Raw genomic sequence first — 20,125 nt, 5'->3', positions numbered from 1 at the left:
ACTTTCTCAGCATGCAGTGCGCGCACACTCACACACACACTTCATCTTATCCACACATCCAGAGAAGCTGGTCATCACTCCCTCTGTCTTCACTCATCTTTCAGCAGCCTCCTCTCTCCTCTCTCTGTCTTTCATTGATCCTTCTCTCATTGGACTCATCACTCTGCATTCTCTGCAGACAAAGAGCAACCGCAGGATGACAATCACATTAGAGCACACAATCTATTTATGGTTTTGCCTCATATTTCAACTCCATTCTTCCCTCCTTCACACACACTCGTACACACTCATGCACACACGCACTCACGCTCCTTCCCTCTCTCTTTTTCCTCTTGTACTCTGTGATAATATAAACGCGGGGATTTTAGTGGTAATGAGTTTTTAATGAAAAATGAATTATTTACAGTGGCTGGAGGACAGAAGATAAAAACGAGAGAGGAGCAGGTGATATCAAAGCTGTGAAAATAATGCTATCACAGCGCAGTAAAGTTTATTAGAGTTTACTTTAGATACACAGATGAGAGCGTAAAGATTACAGTGGAAACGTTTAATAAAAAATGTAGTTTTAATTGATATTTAACAGATATTTGGTCGGCCTGGGTTCATCCACTCTTCAGTAAAGTTAACTGCTGAGCAGGTTCTTATGAAGACACGGGGAGATGATTGATTGCCTTTGACGGTTTCAGAATGCAGTGTACAGCCCTCCTCAGGAGACATCACAGGTGTCAGTGTGATATGAGGTGTCAGCTGGTTAAACACCTGTCTTTCCGAAGTGGCAAGACTGTAGCCCTTCATGTTGCTTGACAGCTTTTTAGGATTACACAAGTGTACTAGTGTAACAAAACTTTCTCTTGTTGCACATTTAGTGGTAAATGTAACAGATGGACCAGAAAATTTAATTTAAGGAGTTCTATCCCAAAAATAGGAACTGCGTTTTGACTTTAAAGTCTAGTTTACATTATTTAATGTGGGGTTGTATGAGGTTCTTACCGATACACAAGATTACCTACATTAGACGCTGGTCAGATAGTCCCAAGTTCAGCATGGAAAACATATTTTAGCCACTTAAAAAAGATAAACCTAAAAAAAATCTGTGCCAGTTGAAGTGCATGCTATATTTAGACTATTTTGACCACTTTACTTTGCTGTCAGACAGCCTTTTCTGACAGGAAACTGCTGTTATATAGGTCAAATATCACTCCCTCCAAACCAACCAAACTCCATGGATGAAATCAGTAATTTTACCTCACAGAACACAGTAGTGGCTGGTCTACCACTGCTTCGATCAATTCATTTGTTGGTGTTAGCGTGTGACTTTGGTGTTTTAAAAACTTACTTTGGATTCACCTAATTCACACAATAATGCAAACAAACTGATCGAGGCAGCAGTAGAGCAGCAACACCTGTCTTCTCTGAGGTTAAATTATTGATTTCACCTATGGAGTTTGGTTGGCTTGTATAACAGCAGTTTCCCATTGGAAAAGACTGTCTGACAACAGAGTAAAGCAGTGAAAATATAGCATAAACTTTTTAGGTGGACATTTTTTTTAAGTGGCTAAAATACATTTTGTTCCCATTTTGTCTCCCCTAACTAGGAGCATGCTGCCTACTGTACATCTACTGTAGGTAATCCATAATATCAAAATCTTTAAGAGAACAGGAAAATCTGTACTAGTGGGACAATAAACCACTTTTTAATGCTGTTACCGTGTAAGTCACATTTATTGTGTTGCAACAATTACTCAGTTATGAAGTGATTATTAAATTAATCACCAAATATTTTGTTAATGGATTAATCGACTGGAGTAATTTTTTAGGGGAAAAGTCAAACTTCTTTATTCCAACTTCAGTTTCTGGTTTCTTCACTCCTCTCTGACAGTTAGGTGGATGTCCTTGGGTTGTGGACAAAACGAGACATTTCAGGACATTATTTTGGGACTCACTCAACACATTTTTCATAATTTTCTGACATTTTAGCAACCAAACAACTAATTGATTAATTTTGAAAATAATGGACAGATTAGAATGAAAATAATCATTAGTTGCAGTCCTACTGGAGACAATGTTGAGAAGGGAACCAGGACGTCCAGTCTGAATAATGCATCCATGAGTCTGACTGATTATTAGTCACTTTCAGTAGCCAGAATATGCTAGATGACATTAACTGTTTTGCAGCAGTGTTGAGCCAGAATCACCTTTTTAATTTTTATTCATTTGCTGTGTGGCTGTTTTTGGTCTCTCTGCAGTGAATGAGGCTTCGTTGTTTGACACAGTGCAGAACAAAGTATTTATAAGAGAGTGAAGACGTGTGATTTCAGTTGTGAAATAAAGATTTTGTATTGGACAAAGAAACATTAGACCAGTCAGCATGAGGTCAAGGGCAGACTTTGTGCATCTTAAACTTGCATTTTTGAACACTTCACTGTAGCTCTGCACAAAAGGTCTTGACTATTGATAGTACTATTTATTATGAGAGTGCAGAACAAATTGTCAGGAGTTTCCCTCCGTTTGGCCTTTGACTTTCAAGACTCAAACTTGTAACCTCGCTGCTACACTGGCTCAACTCTGCTAACCTGCTGCCTGCTCCGTGTCAGGGCTCAGCTTTGATCTGCATTCAAGTTCACAGGGCTCTGGCTCCTCAGAGTTCAAAAGGGAGAAGCACGAGGGGAGATGAGGGATGGAGGTGTGGAGGGGACTCAGTGTGTGGTCTGGAGGGCTGAACTGGGAGGGGGGGCAGATGCCTTTTTGGGCATTTACAAAATTCAATAGCATTTTCACACCACTCAGTTTTTTTTTCAGACCAGAGAGCCCTGGCGTTCAATAGCTCAGGTCAGGTCAGACCCCTCACTGCTCTGCGCTGCTCTCACTCATGATTGAGATGTACATGTTTGTTCTCTGGTGTGCACAAAAAACAGGTTTTCTCTAGTTTACATGAACTGTTTCCAGGCACTGAAATATGTATAGATATATCTTTTAGGAATGATTACACAACACATGCTCTGGCACTTCCGAATAAATTACACACTTGTATAAACAATGCCACTCTCTATGCATGTATGTATGTATATATTTGTATATACTGCGTGTATTTTCTTAAGAATAACTTTTCAAGTGTTACACAAGTTTATTTATTGCATAATATCATAATGCTGCCTCTCATACTCAACAGCCAAACCTATCTTCATTTTAGCGCTGTGCCAGCATTAGAGGAGTAAGCTGAATGACGACTGAAACAGACAGCCAATGACAGGCTTTTATCACCAGCCTACTTCCTGTTAGTCAGACTATTCTGGCACTGAAAATACTTAAATAAAAGTATTAGTATTTACTCCTGTTTACAGGTCCAGTGTGTAAGATTTATGGGAATTTACTGGCAGAATATATAATATTGTGTGCATGTTTTCATTAGTGTATAATCACATGAAAGTAAGAAATGAAGTTGGGTTTTTGTTACTTAGAATGAAATATTTATATCTTCAGTAGGTGTCAAGGAGGCTGCCATGTCGCCATGTTGCTACAGTAGACCAGAAACCAAACGCTGGCTCTACATACAGACTTGCATGTTTTTTGCAAAGTTCACCTGCGCTTGGAAAGGGAGGATGACGCGAGGTGTTTGCAAGCTGTAGGACACTAAATCCTACACACTGGACCTTTAAGTAATATTTGGAAAAACCCTTTGATGACTCAGGAAATACCATAGTCAGAGAAAAAGTCACACTTACAAATCTATCAGGTACAAAAAGTCTATCTGCTACTTCAGCACCACGGACAGCACCATGGATTTATCAAAACACTCTACAGTTAGACCGCTGATATTTCAGAGCCATGGCCGGGGCAGAGATTCTGTGAACAGTCACAAACCTCAGTCAGATAAAGGATCAGGCAGTCCAGACTGCCACATTCAACTAAACACTCCATCTGCATATTAATTTCAAGAGATGTTGAAGACCAAACAGAGCTAAAAGGAGAGCTACATTCATCAGTTAATAGTGTTAATAGGCAACAGTTCATGTTAGCCTGTTAGCTGTAACAACTTTTTAGGTTAATAACTGGTGCTGCTTTAAATATTGTCTTCTTCAGTAGGAAATAATGGACTTGGAGCTGAGAGCCACAGACTCAGCAGGGTGATCAGTATTTACAGATGGAATAACGTAATTGTACCTATAATGACAATTAGAGATATTTATAAGCATGTATAAGAAATGTTTTTTTTGAGCCTTTAGTTTCTGGTGAGGCACTTTGACTTAACTGGTCAGTTCACTACATTAGCAGCACCTGTGCATTCCACACACCTGGCCGGCCAAGTGTTTCAACAATAACAGCTGGGTTGTAGTATCAGAAGACAAGTTTGAATATGTTTTAATGATATAGGTACATGTATTTGTCATGTAAATACATAAAAAAATCTATTGTCAGTTGTACTTGATCCCCTTTGACCCCACCTGACTGCAGGATTGGTCTTATCCTCTAACACAGTTGTATGTTTCTTATTATAGTTAAATAATTAAAGAATAAGTAAGTTTGTTTACTATTTATAAACATGCAAATACCTTTTACATGAAAACTTGCAACCGTAAAATGATTTACTCTCTTATTTTTGGAAAGAATTCCACATTTTATTCTGTCACGAATGTATTTAGTTGAAAGTGCTTTGTGAAGAAATTTCACTTGTCTATCAGTGTGTGTATGTCAGGTTGTGTATGTGGGTGGTTGCATGTATGTAATGGGGGGGGGCCGTCAATTCCCTGCAGAAATGCCATGCGATGATGGTAATGGTAAGAGCAGAGAGTAATGAAGGAATTGATCTCCACTCAGCAGTAAGCGCTTGACATTTCAACCAAAGCCTTGAGCACCTAACCTCCCCTCACACACCCCCGCCCTCCTCCCCTCGCTTAAATACCTCTCTCCCCTCCTCGCTCTTTCTTCCTTTGACCCGTTAACACTTAAGTTCGCTCCACTTTTCCTTCGCGCAGTCAACTCTTTCCACACTTTGGCTCTCTGTCGTCTCGAACTTTAATCGCTCTCCCTCTCTGTCTGCCTTTATTGTGATAATTTCTTTCTCTCCTGCTCTCTCAACCTGTCCCACTTTCAGGCACGCTCCCTTCTTTCTCTCTCTCACACACAGACACAAACACACACACACACACACACACACACACACACACACACACACACACACACACACACACAAACACACACGCACACACACACACACACACACACACCCCAAGCCACTGGTCCCATGGGTCAGCCCATATTAGCTTACTTGTTAATACTTGGACAGCTCGGGATCAATACTTAATCAACAAGTAATGGGATTCCTCAGTCATCCCATATGATCTTTCAATAAAGACTTGAATCTGTCTCGCCCAGACCCCCTCCACCTACCACAACTCCCTCCCCGCGGGGGCATCACCACAGAGGAGGGAGGGTGAGAATGTGAGTGAGAGAGTCGGCGCTGTCTCGTTCTCACCAGCCAGGTGGAGGAGGAGCTGTAGGCAAACTGCACGCTGTCTCCAGTGTCTCCAGATATGTGAGACTTTTGTGTGTGCGGATGTGTGCTTGTGTCTTTGCTTAAACAGTAAAGGGCCTACACACTCTGCAATAACACTGATTTGCAGATTCATTAAGTCTAGGGCTGCAAGTGATAATTATTTTTTCAATCAATCAATTAGCTGTTTGGTCCATTAAAATGGTGAAAAATGTGGTGATGTCCTAAAATGTCTTGTTTAGTCCACAACCCAAATATATGGGTTGTGGACTATGTAACCCCACCTACCACGGCATTTAAAACTCACTAATTAACATGGCCCATCACATTTTTTAGTGTATTAATAATGTATTTAATATACAAAATAGAAGAGTTCAGTTGTTTTAAAAGTTGTGATTTTACAGGGATGCATGTTGCATCTATTATGAGTTTGCTTTGACACTTATCACCTGCAAAATAATTCTGATAAAAAGTGTTTATGACAAGGTTTCAAATGCAGATCAGTCTGATACTAGTTGCTTTAGATTAGAAATAAGTGGCATTAAAATTACATTTTCAGTAAGTGTGTGTGAGGAAAACATGATTTTTAAACATTATATGAAATGACAACCAGTATAGATACTTATGTTCACACACATGCACACAGAGACATACTTCAGGCCTGTTCATAACCTCCATCTTAAGCCACCAATGTTACTTTTTTCTTCAGAGAATCGTGTCTCAGGATGACAGATGGTATCAAAAGCAGACTTGTCACAGCAGGCTGAAGTATTAAAACGAACCATATTCAACTTTCTTGGCCTGTGGATGAGATAGAACAACTGTAGCCTAAAGGTATTTTGGAAAGTAACCGCTGTCTTGGAGAAAAGTCCAAAAAACCATACTTGGCAGGAACTGAACCACAACGGGGCACTTAAACTCTCCACTGAACACCAGACTAATGAAAGTAGTTCACAAAGGATCGAATATAAATAGTCTCAGACACAACTTGGACATGTTGGCCCTTCTTCGAAGAATAATAATAAGAAAGTCAAGTGAAGTTGAACTTTTTTAAACTTAGAGGCAGGTGGTAAAAAACATAATCTTGACTCAGTTCTGCTTCTCTCTGATGTACGCTACTTAGATCCAAAAAGGGATATTCATTTTTGCATCTGGCGTCTCTTTATGGACGGCAATGTCAGCCAGGTCGGTTGGTCAGTCCAACACTAACCTCAGTCCAGATTGAAATCTGTCAACAAATACATTTTGACATTAATCAGTCCCTCCAGGAAGCTGCGATGCTGCAATTGCAGCAGTTCACACAAATTCAACCATTCCCCATGAATTTTGCATAGCCTTGCAACTTTGTCTGCGACTTTTCCGCAAATTTGACATCATACATTCATTTTTTGCATTTATATATTTTTTTATTTTCTCACAGGTTTGAACAGAAGGCTTGTCACAGTTATTGACATTTATCAATGCAATTGCAAAAAAGCCTGAAAACATAACATATGCATCGCAGTTTAAAAAAAAAAAAAAAAAAAAAAAGCTGCAAAATCAAGCCGTCTTTACAGTGTTTTTTTTAACCAGAAGTGATCATATTTGGAGGTGAGTGTGGAGCTGGTTGGTGATGTACTTAAGCATGCTACTATTTGGTTTGTGGGGGATGAGGGATGTAGCACTTTTGGAGAAAAAGCTAGTATATCATTTTTAATTTTAAGCTTTTTTATTGATCATGTATGGTTGCCCCAAATTCATGGAGACACAATACTGATACTACAGAGGAGCAGTGGAACAGCATCCAGACTGGAAACATCACAAACTACCCAGAACATCATTGGTACTCAACCGCTGAGCATCAGTAATATCAGCGAGATGTGTTGTATAATGATGAATAAATCTACCTTGTACCTTGTTCCTGAACCTGTGAGCTAAATTTGAACCTTTAAGTGCTTACATAAACTTACCGTCAGTTTTTGTCTGATGAATAGAAGAAAATGAAACGTGAACTTGGTTCAGTGTCATTCATGTTACTTTCAGATAAAATTGTTTGTTTATCATATCTATGAATGGATCAAGTGTCAAGGTAATTTATTATCATCATACAACACAGGGTTGCACAAAAGAAAAGAAAGTTTTATTCTCTTCAATACAGTTACAGCATATATTCATATACACATATACATCCAAAATGTAAATGATTCTGTGGAGTATTTTTTTTGAATGTGTGTCAGAATGAAAAACAGCAGTGACAAGATGGTGATGATAAAATTGTTGACATGTTCTCATAAAAAGTTTGACATCTGGGAGATGTCAGTGTCATGATAATCTGTGATAATAATTTCTGATGATTTGTATGACTGTTGTGCACAAAGCATCAGTCCACCCCTCATCCTGCTGGAGTCTTGTGTGCTGCATTCTTTCAGCTCAGAACTAGTCCGCTGTCCCTACAGCTCAGTTGGTAGGGTCAGCGCCCAATCGGTCCTCTGCAGCGATCACTGGTTCGACTCCTGCCTGCAGCCCATTTGCTGCGTGTCATCCTCCCTCTCTCTATCTCCCTTTCCTGTTATGTCTTCAGCTGTTCCTTTCAAAATTCAGACAAAAAGCCTCCAGTCTGCAGTGTAAACCACAGAATCGTAGAGTAACATCAGGCTTCATGATCAAGGAAAGTTTATATCACATCAACACTTCTGTTCATATACAAACGTGCCCTTTCACACACTCATCCCGAGTGCTCTGCTTTTCACTCTGTGACACTTAAATAGCCTGGATTTGTTAAGTCATCCTTAGAAACTGTTTGGAAAAGGGCAGGCACTTTCAAAGACACTTGGCAGGTGATTGGATGAACCATCTGTCTATCACGTCTAACATGGGCTAACTTTAACCAGTCAGATCAAACTCTTGCTGATGCCAGACAGGAGAAGAGTGAAATAATCTTTTCCATCAAAAAAAGCTTTCAGTACCATTCTTTCCTCTTCAGTTCTAATAGAACTGATGCTGATGTAGTACCTACTAACTAATATACATGTCGTTTTTTGAGGGCCAGAAGGCCAAGCTGAGAGGACACATGACACTCCTGTATTTGTGGCAGCAGGACCTCTAAACTCTTGACATTTGACCTCTCTTCTTCTGCTTGTAATCTTTCAGGATGATCCAGGAGTGCTTTATAATGCTGCTCTCATTGTAAGTCGCTCCGCATAAGCGCGTCAGCTAAATGTAAAAAGTAAAATGTAAATGCACTGTACAAAAAGCTGTGTTGCTGTATTAAGTTGAGCAGCCTCCGACATGGGTGCAGTGTGATAAATCCCAGCAGAGTCGCATGCTAAACAGCTTCAACCTGGCTGCAGCCAGCCAGCTCCCTGTAAACAGGCTTTGTGTCACCATTGTCATATCTCAGCGTCATTAATATACATGAGAGTCTGAGGCCTTTAAGACGCTTCAGAGAGAGAGACAGAGAGAGGGAGCTGGCAGCCTCTCTCTCCTCTTTGTTACTATCTCTCTTTCTCTATCCCTCCTCTCCCCTCCTTTTTTTTCCACGTTCTCTCTCACTCCCCCGATTTCTTTGGCACTTAAACCTCAGCTCCTCTTCCTATCTCACTCTTTCTTTCTACTTTCTCGCTTGTTCTCTTCTAGCATTTTTCTTTCTCCATTTAACATTTTAGATGACAGCTTGTCTTTCTAACTAAATTAAATCAATCAGGGCACATTTTTTCTGGTCACTGCTGTCTTCCATCAGCTTCTTGCTCTTATTTTCTTCCTTTTACTCTGAATCCCAGCATGTGGACTTCCCCACACTTGTAGAACTGCAGATTTACTGGGCACATGCACATAAATCGTCCATCAAAGACGGTGGTGTCCAAATCCACAATCCAGAAGTCAACATGCTTTCAGTGGACTTCCAGAAAGTCGTCACCAGGGTCATGTCTAGATGGGAACTCCAGAACTGCAGTGATCATTTTACCTCAGGCTCTTTCCCTCATCCTAACCAGGCATGTTTTGTTCCTAAACTTATGCAGATGTTAACCACAGCACATTAGCCACATTATAAAACATTTTTTAGAAACAATGCATACAAATCTTGCAAGAGTTCTGCAAGTCTAGCATTCTGTCTTGACGCGGCCCTTCGTCAGACTTCTTAAGACTATCCATAATTCAGATCAATATGTATAACCCTTTGTGGTATTTCCCCATCCTTCTCTTTCTTTGACCACCCTTTCTGCTGTTCTCTCCTCACGTCTGTAGCTTCTATCTCTTTCCTCTCCTTTCTTTTTCCTTTTTTTTCTCCTATACCAACTCTAATCCATCCTGTAGTGTGTCCCCTTTTTTCTCTCTCCTCTTTTTTCTTCTTGCTGCACTCTCTATATTGTTTTCATACAACTCATCACCCTGAAATGTCTCAAAGCCTGGGATCTATGCATTTTTTGTGCATATTTATGTGTATACAGTATATATTTGTGAATTTGTGTGTGTGTGTGTGTGTGTGTGTTTGTGTGTGTGTGTGTGTGTGTGTGTGTGTGTGTGTGTGTGTGTGTGTGTGTGTGTGCAGAGAACACAGGCAGAGAATATATTTTCGCTGTGGACGCCCACTGTGGCGGCTCTGTGTTGTAGATGCATAAATGCATAAATGTATGTGTGGCTGCATTTGTTTACAATGACTCCTACCAGTACGCTACAGTATGTTACATAACTGTGAATAATGTCGGAGAAAGAGAAGCTCTCTATCACTTCATCTACTGTTCTCTATCTCCCTCTTCCTCACCCGCCCCCTCACCCTCACCCTGTCACACAGAGTGATTTATACAGGGTGTGTTTCCCTCTCCTTATCTCTCCTCCCTCCCTCCCTCCCTCTCTTTCTCTCCTGCGTTCTTTCTGTCAGTTGCCTGTTGACTCTGTGGTCGCCTTCACTTCAGCGTGTGTGTGTGTGTGTGTGTGTGTGTGTGTGTGTGTGTGTGTGTGTGTGTGTGTTGAATCAGGAAGTGTGTGTGGGGGGCATATAGGAAGCATGGTCAGGTGCAGTAGTGGTGGAGGTGAGCTGCTGTTCTGCCAGCGGTTTCCTTTGCTTGTGTCTCTGTTTAAAACAACTTTGTGTGTCGGTTTGTGTGCATGTGTGTGATTCCTTCTTGACCTTCCCTGTCAGCAGTGTGTTATGATATCTCCTCTTCAGTGATTTACAGTAACCAATGATGGAAATATATGTGTATGCTAAAACACACACACACACACACACACACACACACACACACACACACACACAGAACCACACTCCATTGTTTCCACTCTGATACAGCTGAAGATTCCTTTATAAATAAAACTTGCAACAGGACCTGTTGCATTGTTTTCTTCATATCTCTCTTGTTAATACTTTATAAATTTATTAGAAACAACTTTGCAGAAATGTAGTCAACCACAACAAACAGTACACAGTCTTTACTCAAGAAATACAGATACTAGTAAAAAAAAAACTGGTAAAGGAAATGACTGGTAAAGGTAGAAATACTGATTCGTCTTTACTTCTAGTAAAAGTGAAAAAACACAGCACTAATATTTTGTCTTGTTTTGTCTTTTTCGTCTTATTAAATCTCTCATGTCTTTTTCATCTTGTTACAACTCTTCTGTCTTAATGCAGCTTTTACAACACATTGTTTATCGTCCTCATTATGTCTTTTTAGTTGCATTTCATCTTATTGTCTCTTTTGTCTATTTACATCGTTTTTGTCTCATTACATCTTTTTCATCATGTTATGTCTTTTTTTGTCATGTTACATCTTTTACTGCATTTTCCGTTTGTTACATTGTTTTTTGTCCTCTTACATCTTTAGCGTTTTTTTGTCATGTTATATCCGTTTTGTCTTGTTTCGCCTTTTATGTTGTTTTTTGTCGTTACATCTCTTTTGACTAGTTATGTCTTTTTTGTCTTGCAACAGACATACTGTGACGTTGTTTTTTGGTCTTGTTACACCTTTTTGGTCTCGTTATGTCTTTAACGTTGTTTGGTCTCGTCACTTTTTGTCTTGTTATTTCTTTTATGGCGTGTTCCATTTTGTTACATCTTTTTCATTTTGTTGCATTGTTTTTAGTCTTGTTTGTCTTTTATGTTGTTTTTTTTAACTTGTTACATCTTTGTTGTCTTTTTTATTGCTTTTCATCCCATCTTTCTTGTCTTGTTATGTCTGTCGTGTTTGATATGCACCGATGGATATACCAGGGAATCATCTTTTCTATGTGTTAGTCTCATCCATTTAGACTGAAATCAGTCTTGACATTGGCAAGGCAGTGCACAATGATGCAAAATAAAAAAAATAATCAATAATTCAGCACAACGACATATTAAATTAAAATATGATGCTATAATAGCCCCTCCAGAAGACATGCTACAGGCATAAAACGTTATACTGTGTGTACTGAACTCCTGTATTTGACACATTTTGACGTGAGAACAGGCTGAAACTTCTAGATGGATCTCTGGTAGTTAATTTCCCTTAAACGAGCCCAGTACATTCAGGCAGATACATATTTATGCGTGGTGTCATTGATGTACAAATACATGCACAAGAGAACATTTAGAGAGGCTGTAAGTATGTCTGTACTTATAGATGCTTAAAGAGATGAGGTGCAAAAACAACACATTATGTGACATGCACATAATGACACATTTAATGGTCTACCTGTGAGTTTTACTGATAAGCTTTAAGGTAATTCATGGTAAAGCTTCAACTGAGATTTAAGATATGTGGATATGCATTGCACCTTGAAACCCTGAGGCTGAGTCCTCCTGACACATTGCTTGATTACCAGGTGCTGCTCAGGCTCCTCAGCTTCAGAGCATATTTTACATCTTTTACTACAGCTCACTTTAATCTCAAGGTTTCCTTCTTGATTTATCATGTCATTTTTAACTTGGACTTTTTTCTGTAAACTTTTTTCCACTTTAAGAAAAAATCATGTTGTATAAGTGAAGTTATTTCCTTATTTGCAGGGGTCAAAGCAGTTGCGTAGTACAAAGGGTATGGCCAACGTGCTTCAAAAATGTAAAACCTGCATGCATTACATAACGTGCATAACTGACATAACTTACATGGTTTATGTAAGTTAAAAAGAGGTCTCCTGTGTTTGTTTGACCCATACGTCCACCCCACCTCCTACTTATGCAGATTTTCTCACTCTTTCTAACACATAATCTGACTTCAATGGCACAACAAAACCTAAAACTAGACAAGCATCTCCAGAAATGGCACTCGAGGCGTACCTACAGTGTCATAGTTTGAAGTGTCACTGACCAAGCTGCTATGTTTGATGCACTGGGAGTAAGAACAGGCTGCAGGGGAAAGAAGTACAATAAGGTTGTAAACAAGCAAGTACTTCAACCAGATTATCTGTTAACTGCTGTCTCTTTTTGTTCTGTCTTCTCTTTTTAGGGTCATCACCTGTTCTCAGATGCCAGCAATTAACTTGGTGAGTACGTTATCATCACTGATAGGGATGATGGCCAAAACTACCTCTCCACCACGCAAAGCTCGGACAAACTGTTGCTCCAGCTTCTCTTTATCTTATCTCCACCCATCTATACCGGGGGCTACATGCACTAAGGACTTTATCTTGCCACTAGGAGTCCTCCTTATTAAAGCTCTCAGCAAAGAGCTTCGCATTAAGAGCTATTGGCGAGGCAGCTCAGAGCAACTTTTAGTAAGGAACAGTGAGAACTCCTGTGCTAAGAGAAGGGGAGGGGTTGAAAGAAACTGATGAAGACATAAATAGATACATAGACTGTATCTTGCATTGAATTCACAAACATTCACATTGCATCATTGTGTGAGCTATTTTTCTATTTTGATGTGATCTGGCACTTAGCAAATGTTTTACTGGACAGCAGCGTCAATTAAATCACCGTTATTCACTGTTTGTAATTTTGCAGTTTGGGATGATTTAATGTGAAGTCTTTAACTTTCAGTTGTGCTCCGTCGATCTTTCTCTTGACACTCTTAACACTGCACTTGACCACATGTTTTTACTATATTTACAAAGCAATGTTATGGGATTGTGTAGAAATCACAGAAATCCACTTTTAAGGACATTTTGCATGTCATATACACGTTTGAATCTTTTCATATTATGCTGTTAAGCCAGGCTAATTTTTTTTGAGTTTTGGACATGGTAACAATAGTCATATGATCTTTGTTATTGTGGTATTTGGTGAGGTTAGGCAACAAAAGTTTTGGAAAAGATTGTGGTTCAGGTTAAAATAAGTATGTTTGTTTACGTAAATTAAGTTTTGTGCTGCACGGAAGTTTAGTACGATATGTAAGTTAAAATAAGTCAAAGTTGACTTTTGGTTTATGTGCAGCAACATTTTCACTCTTTATATTGTTTCAAACCTTTCTTTCTTTATATCATTCTTGCATTAAATGGCATAAAATTACACATGAAATGTGAAAAGAAAAATCATAGTAAAATGACCATGATGTGTCATCAGAGATTAAACGCAGAATCAGTTAGATTTATCAGTTTCACACCAGAAAACAAAGTTGATGGTGAGTCCTATTCCAAGGATGTCAGATATTGACATTTTGGGTTAGTAAAGAATCCTGAGTGCAGAAGAATAATGAGAAAGTCGAGAGCTATGAGCGGTGGACAGGGTCTCTGCTGATGCAGGCGCCATCACACCTCTGATGGGTTGTGGGTGATGATTGCGAGGGATTATTTTTGTATGAATTTGTGCATTGTTTTTTAAGAAACCCTGCACAGTTTACCTTTAAAGAAACATGCTAAGTCGAAATACTGGCTTCTCCAACAATAGTGCCACAGCTCATCTCCTTTTGAAACTTCAATTCCAGTGCAGACAGCTGTTTTTGTTTTTGGCCTGTGTGATTCTGCACACTGTCCATTTCACATTTATTCACTTTATGTGGAGCTAAAATTAAGAATAAATACTATGGGATATTCTGCCTCCTATCTTCTAAAATACTTCTACACGTCAAGTTGTTTTATTTTTTTCTGATATTTCCTCACCCACTCTCCCTGCGTGCTGGTGTTTGTCTCAGTCTACTCCTCTTGTCGAGCCTTCACTGTTGTGACAGACTGCAGTTAGTAATATAGACCCATAATTGTACAAGTAGTTATATATAATTTGTAGAGCCACTTCATCGCCACCCCCCCCCCCCCCCCCTCGCTTCACCTCCATCCCTCACTGCTCACTCCCTCCATCCCTCCATCCTCTGCCGAGGTCTAATGTTGCTTTAAAGACGTGCTGCATATGCCGAGGTTACAGTGAGAGCGCCTGTACGCGTGTTCCTGTATGCATGATTGATGTGTGTGTAAGTGTTTGCACGCATGTGAAGTGTTGACATGTGGACATGCTGCATACTTTGACAGCTGTAGTTGAAAATGGCCGTCTTTATATTTAACTGTGACAATCACATCTTACGTTTGTTGGGAAATAAATCAGAAGTGTTTAGTCTTACATCACCAGAGTCAAATAAAATCCTGCCATCACTAAAAATACTGATGGTATAGTTGTAGCAGTTTAAAAAATATACAAAAGAAAAACTCAATTCAGTGTAATAAAGTAGAACAGGTGTAAAATAAAACCAAAGTGTTGATTAAATGAGCTCCTGTCAGGATTTATTTGTTTTTGACACAGTAATACAACTATTATAGGGATGAGTTTTACTGCAGTACAAATACATATTAGTATTCATATGCAGCTCTCTAACATTATTCTCTATTTCAACAATGTAGTTTTCCCTAGGCCTTCAATTCAGTTTCAGCATATAAAAATGAATACACATATTACTTTATGACTGGAAACAGCTGAGGAGTTGCATATAATTTATTGCTGTTTCCTCCACGTTCCCTCTGCTTGCATGTGTAGTTTTCCTGGAGTGCTTCACAGTGTGTGTGTGTGTGTGTGTGTGTGTGTGTGTGTGTGTGTGTGTGTGTGTGTGTGTGTGTGTGTGTGTGTTTTCAGCCATGTAATAATCACCCCAATGGATGTTGCAGAGGCATTTTTTTTCTTTATTGTATCACTTTATTAACCAACTATCCATGAGAAGGTGTATAAATCAGAGAACAATGAAGCATTTTCACATGGATTGAACACACACAAAAAAAACCAAAAACAAAACTTGTATCTCAGATTCTTCTTTAGCTGTCTTACTTATAATTTTCTTTATTTCTTTATAAAGTCTAAGGCTGCTAAGGCTCGCCACCTAACAATAAACTAGAACAAGGATTGTAATAGTACGACAATTTATGTGCCTATTTTTTAGTGAGGATGGACTGTAGATAAAATATGATAAATGCAAGAATGTGATGTAGTGCTATAGGCTGTCTACATATTACAAAGGTAGTTGGACTTTATGTGCCTCTAAATGGTTTTATTAAACTGGTGTATACATCAGTCTACTTTGCCGTTTTCACTGTGTAGGTTGCATCTCAGAGGTTGTTCTAGTTTGCTGGGGACTTTGAAGATGTTGATGGTGGGCGCATGTTGTATGTTATTTCCCATCAGTAATAATGGGTACAAAAATAGATAAAAATCTGACAGTTGTCACATTAATAGAACTACATTATTATAATATAGCTGTGTGCATTCATTCAGTAATTCAGTTACTTTTTGAGAGAATTAACTAACTAATTACTACAATATAATGACTTGCCCAGCACTGATCGCGACTCATAAATATGGATGGACACCACAAATCTGTGGGCCATTGGAGAATATTCAGATAACCAGTGGTGCAAGTAAGACCCAGGAAGAAGGAAACTAAGTCAAACAAAGAAGTAAAACCCAACACAGTTATGATGACTGATTATTTAAATGTAACACTTTGAACAGGGATTTTCATGTTAAAACGACGTTTAAAGACTATTTTAAAAGAGTCCTCCAGGTAGTCTGGTAGCAGTGGTTATCAGTTTATGATCTCCAGCTCTAACCCTCCACTCCTGTCTGTCTGAGTCTGTATCATTGTCCTGTATCACCGCAGTGTGTTGCTGTGTGTGTGTCTACCATCTGTTATAATCAGCCATGAATATTGTAGAGGCCCCGACACTTTAAACGGCTTATATACCCTATGGATGTTGACATGCATGGGAGAAGTCATGTGTGCCAGAGATGCACTCTGTGTGCGTTTACAGTTGGCCCATTGATTTATAATTAACGCTGGGGTTACTGCTCCAGCACACACACAGCTGGCCTGCTCTCTGGGGTCACAGCAGTGTGTGTGTGTGTGTGTGTGTGTGTGTGTGTGTGTGTGCCTTTGTGCAGAAAGTTATTTCAGTGTCCGAGAAGGACGCACTGTGCACGGGTTGACATGTAATGTGCTGTGTAGGTGGGGAAGTGTGCATGCGTGTGTGCGTGTGCATATGAGTGTATATATTTTGCCTGCACTCAGGAACTGAGCATATGTTCCTTTTCAAATCATTTTTCTTTGAGTGTTTGTGTGCATAAGTGACTGAGTATGCAGAGAGTAACCATGGTAACCCATTTAAAGATTCCTGCAGACCACAGACACTTCAGTCCCATCAAATGTATTGATTACAGTGCCCATATGAATTAGAGGGGCACACACACACTTCCTTCACCCAGCTGCTCGAACTTCCTCTCTAGTTTTTCTCCAAGAAAACAACACACAGCCAATTATTTGAGTGAATGTGTATTTCTTACTAGGTATTATATGACGGCCAGTCAGAGCCACTGTTCATACTGTCATACAAGAATGAATAACAGCAAAACTTAAGACCTTGCAGTGTGTACACTTTGTTTTATCTCCGTTCGCTCAGATTGGTTGTTCGGAATTGCCTTGAAAAGATATGAAGAAGTTTTTTTTATTTCACTGTGTTCACATTCCTTTCATCAACTGACATGAATGTGCTGTATTGATGCAGAGGACAAAAACAGTGGGTATTCAGAGATTTATGTTCTAGTTTGGTCCTGAGGCCATTGGGGAAGCCTGCATCATTTACAAAAAAAGCCAAAAAAGTAATCTGATTCTGTAAATTCTGTAAGTTTTGGGGAGTTTCTTGATGTATGGGAACACAAATGTTTCCCATTCATTACTGTTTAATTTGCTCTTAAAGTGCATCAGATTGACACATTGAAGTGTTAAATGCATGCCCCACGAACTTATAGGGCTTTTTAATTGTCCCTTTTGGCCACATCGAATCACACTGTGCTGCGCTGATTAGCATTTCCTTAACCTCTTATATGGTGCCGAGTTGCACCTGAGATCGACCATCTCTGCAGTGCGGTCAAAGCGCACCCAACCCACCTCGAAGCAGGTTGCAGAGGCATCTCGCTTATTGCAGCCAACCTGTGATGACCCTCCTTCACCCACAGACTCGTGCAGAGAGACTCTACTTATGTCTTGCAGGACAGCAGAGAGAAATATGTTTTTTAAAGTTTTTTTCAGCTCTTAATATTTTGTGGCTTCAAATCAGTTCCTTTCCTGCGTCCCAGTTTGTACTTTAAGTTATCTGCTGTAATTAACCGTTAGGAGTCGTGTTAAGTTACAAATTCCAATCCTGATTTTTTTGTTTAAAAGTTAAAGCTTTTAAATAACAAAATAATAGATGATATAGGAAATAAAGTTTTAAATCGCTGTTTTACAGCCACCCAACTCCAGGTCAGCTCATCTTCAGTCAAAGACAAATCTTCAAGCGTGTGGCGCTGTTGTAATGCAGATGCAAATCTGACATGCTAACTAAATCAAGCCACGTCAGAACATGCACAGAAAAGAGGTATTAGAGGATTTGGAATCCCATAGATTCGCAAAGTAGGGGCCCCCAAACCACGTCTTGCAAAGGTCCTCCAAACAGCTAGAAACAGCCCTGCGTTCCACTTTTTGATCACAGATACTTCAGGATTAAAGAAATGCTTGTGTGAATGAATTTGGTTGGCAAAGGTTGTTTAAAGTTATTCTACATGTTACATTAGAACATGCCCTGAAAATGTTTCAGTTGGTTTTTGTTTTTTACAACTTGAATCACTAATCACCACCACATGCATTAACTGACTTTTTCCTAGACAACTACAACCCACAAGATTCTGATGCATACACATAGTACCTCCACATAACCATAAAAATTAACGCTTTCACTACAGGTACGACCTGTGTCCTTATATTATCCCAAATGATTCAAACAATGGTAGAACAAAGAGAAATCTATAATTTATTCCACAGGTCTGCATAATAACAAAGTTATTATTAATCAAAGTATGCAAAACCAATTGCCACTCAGTAAAAACCTGTTTTTGGGGGGTACCTGGGGGTCTGAGGACACCTGGTGGGTAATCCAGCCTCATCACAACTGTTCTGAATGCCTAAAATGGTGACAGTTACCTTTGAAACTCATTGAACTTGACAGAATTAGTCATCAGGGAGGAAATGAGTGAATTAGGGATGACTTTTTAGTGAAAGAAATGATACATTTAACCTAAAAAAATGACTCCTGGTGTAAATCGGAGTCATTTTAAAAAGAGTGGAAGATGCAAACTTATGCATGCACAGATCCAGGGCTATATGTCAGAATAGTTTGAAAAAATTTAAATAAAACCATGACAATAAATTCACTGAAAACATATCAGTTGTAAAAGCAAGAAAAAATAAATACAAACAATATGTATTTTATTTGTCCTGATTCTGTTGTTCCCAGTATTGTTGTTGTTATTTACACAGTATGTGTTTATGCTTGTTGGCACGCCTGTGTCCAATAGTTCAGGGTTCACTATTCTTTACACACTATTCAGAAAACCAATGTGTTCCTGTTTAAAGCTGGAATAACAGCACCGTGGCTCTGACTGCTGACTGCTTAAACTGAATATATTTCCTTAAAATCATTAAGAAACACTCTGCCTCCCCATTCTGTTCATAACGTGTCACCATACTGTACAGAACTATGCACTGAGGAGCAGTCTCAATCATTTCAACTGTCAGAGTTAAAGAAACTGTCTATTTACAATGATTTGTCATTGGAGCACCCATTCAATATGTTAGTTCAAGAAAACCTGACCTCCAAATAATAATAGTTCAAAAAAATCTCTCCAAGGCCATGATGGGTAAAAATGCTGCTTTGTCCCCTATGTTTACAATACAAAAACTGCTGTATTCTCGAGGCCTTATGGGTGCAAATACAGGAGTGTGCCTCAAAGTGAAGTCTGAGGTCTCTGAGGAGGTCCTTGAGGGGGTTTGCGGAGATTCCAGAACTCATCAATATACATATATATATATATATATACAGTAACATGTGCCAAAAGTTGGGAAAAATCTTCCTGTGGAAGACTAGGATTGAAGTTAAATGATGTTATGACCAATCATTTGTCCCTACAGTATCAGACTATGTTGCCATAAATCTCCTGGGCCTACTTACAGGCGACACCATTTTCCAGCACTGACCTCCTCTGCAAAGAGCAGATGCTCTGCAGTTTGACCCAGCAGCTGCTTAGGATAAATTGTGGTAGAAAAAGGGTGCAGGCAAGTCTCAGGGGTCATCAGGTGGGTACCGTCTCAAAAACTGGTGTTTCGTTGAGTTTGGCCAGGACAGTCTGACTCACCAGATGCACATCAGTCCTTCCATTGGTCGCTTGCTCCAAGTGGCATCACATTTATGTTTTCAAAGTCCCTGGGAAACAACAAAAGCCTCAACTTACATGCTGAA

General features: G+C 39.4%; 1 long non-coding RNA gene across 1 annotated transcript in view; it reads left to right on the top strand.

The window, feature by feature from the left end:
- The window catches only part of LOC146315015 (uncharacterized), a 186,871-nt gene that overhangs the window by 105,153 nt on the left and 61,593 nt on the right, over window positions 1–20,125 (top strand). The window contains exon 5 of the long non-coding RNA XR_014771834.1: window positions 12,889–12,925. This is a non-coding gene — a long non-coding RNA (uncharacterized LOC146315015). The remainder of the gene's footprint in view (window positions 1–12,888; window positions 12,926–20,125) is intronic.

This window comes from Lutjanus erythropterus, chromosome 14, assembly GCF_056507025.1.
Source record: "Lutjanus erythropterus isolate fLutEry1 chromosome 14, fLutEry1.hap2, whole genome shotgun sequence".
Lineage (NCBI taxonomy): Eukaryota > Metazoa > Chordata > Actinopteri > Lutjaniformes > Lutjanidae > Lutjanus > Lutjanus erythropterus.
The sequence above is the reverse complement of the archived record's forward strand: the minus strand, read 5'-3'. Positions and strand labels throughout refer to the sequence as shown.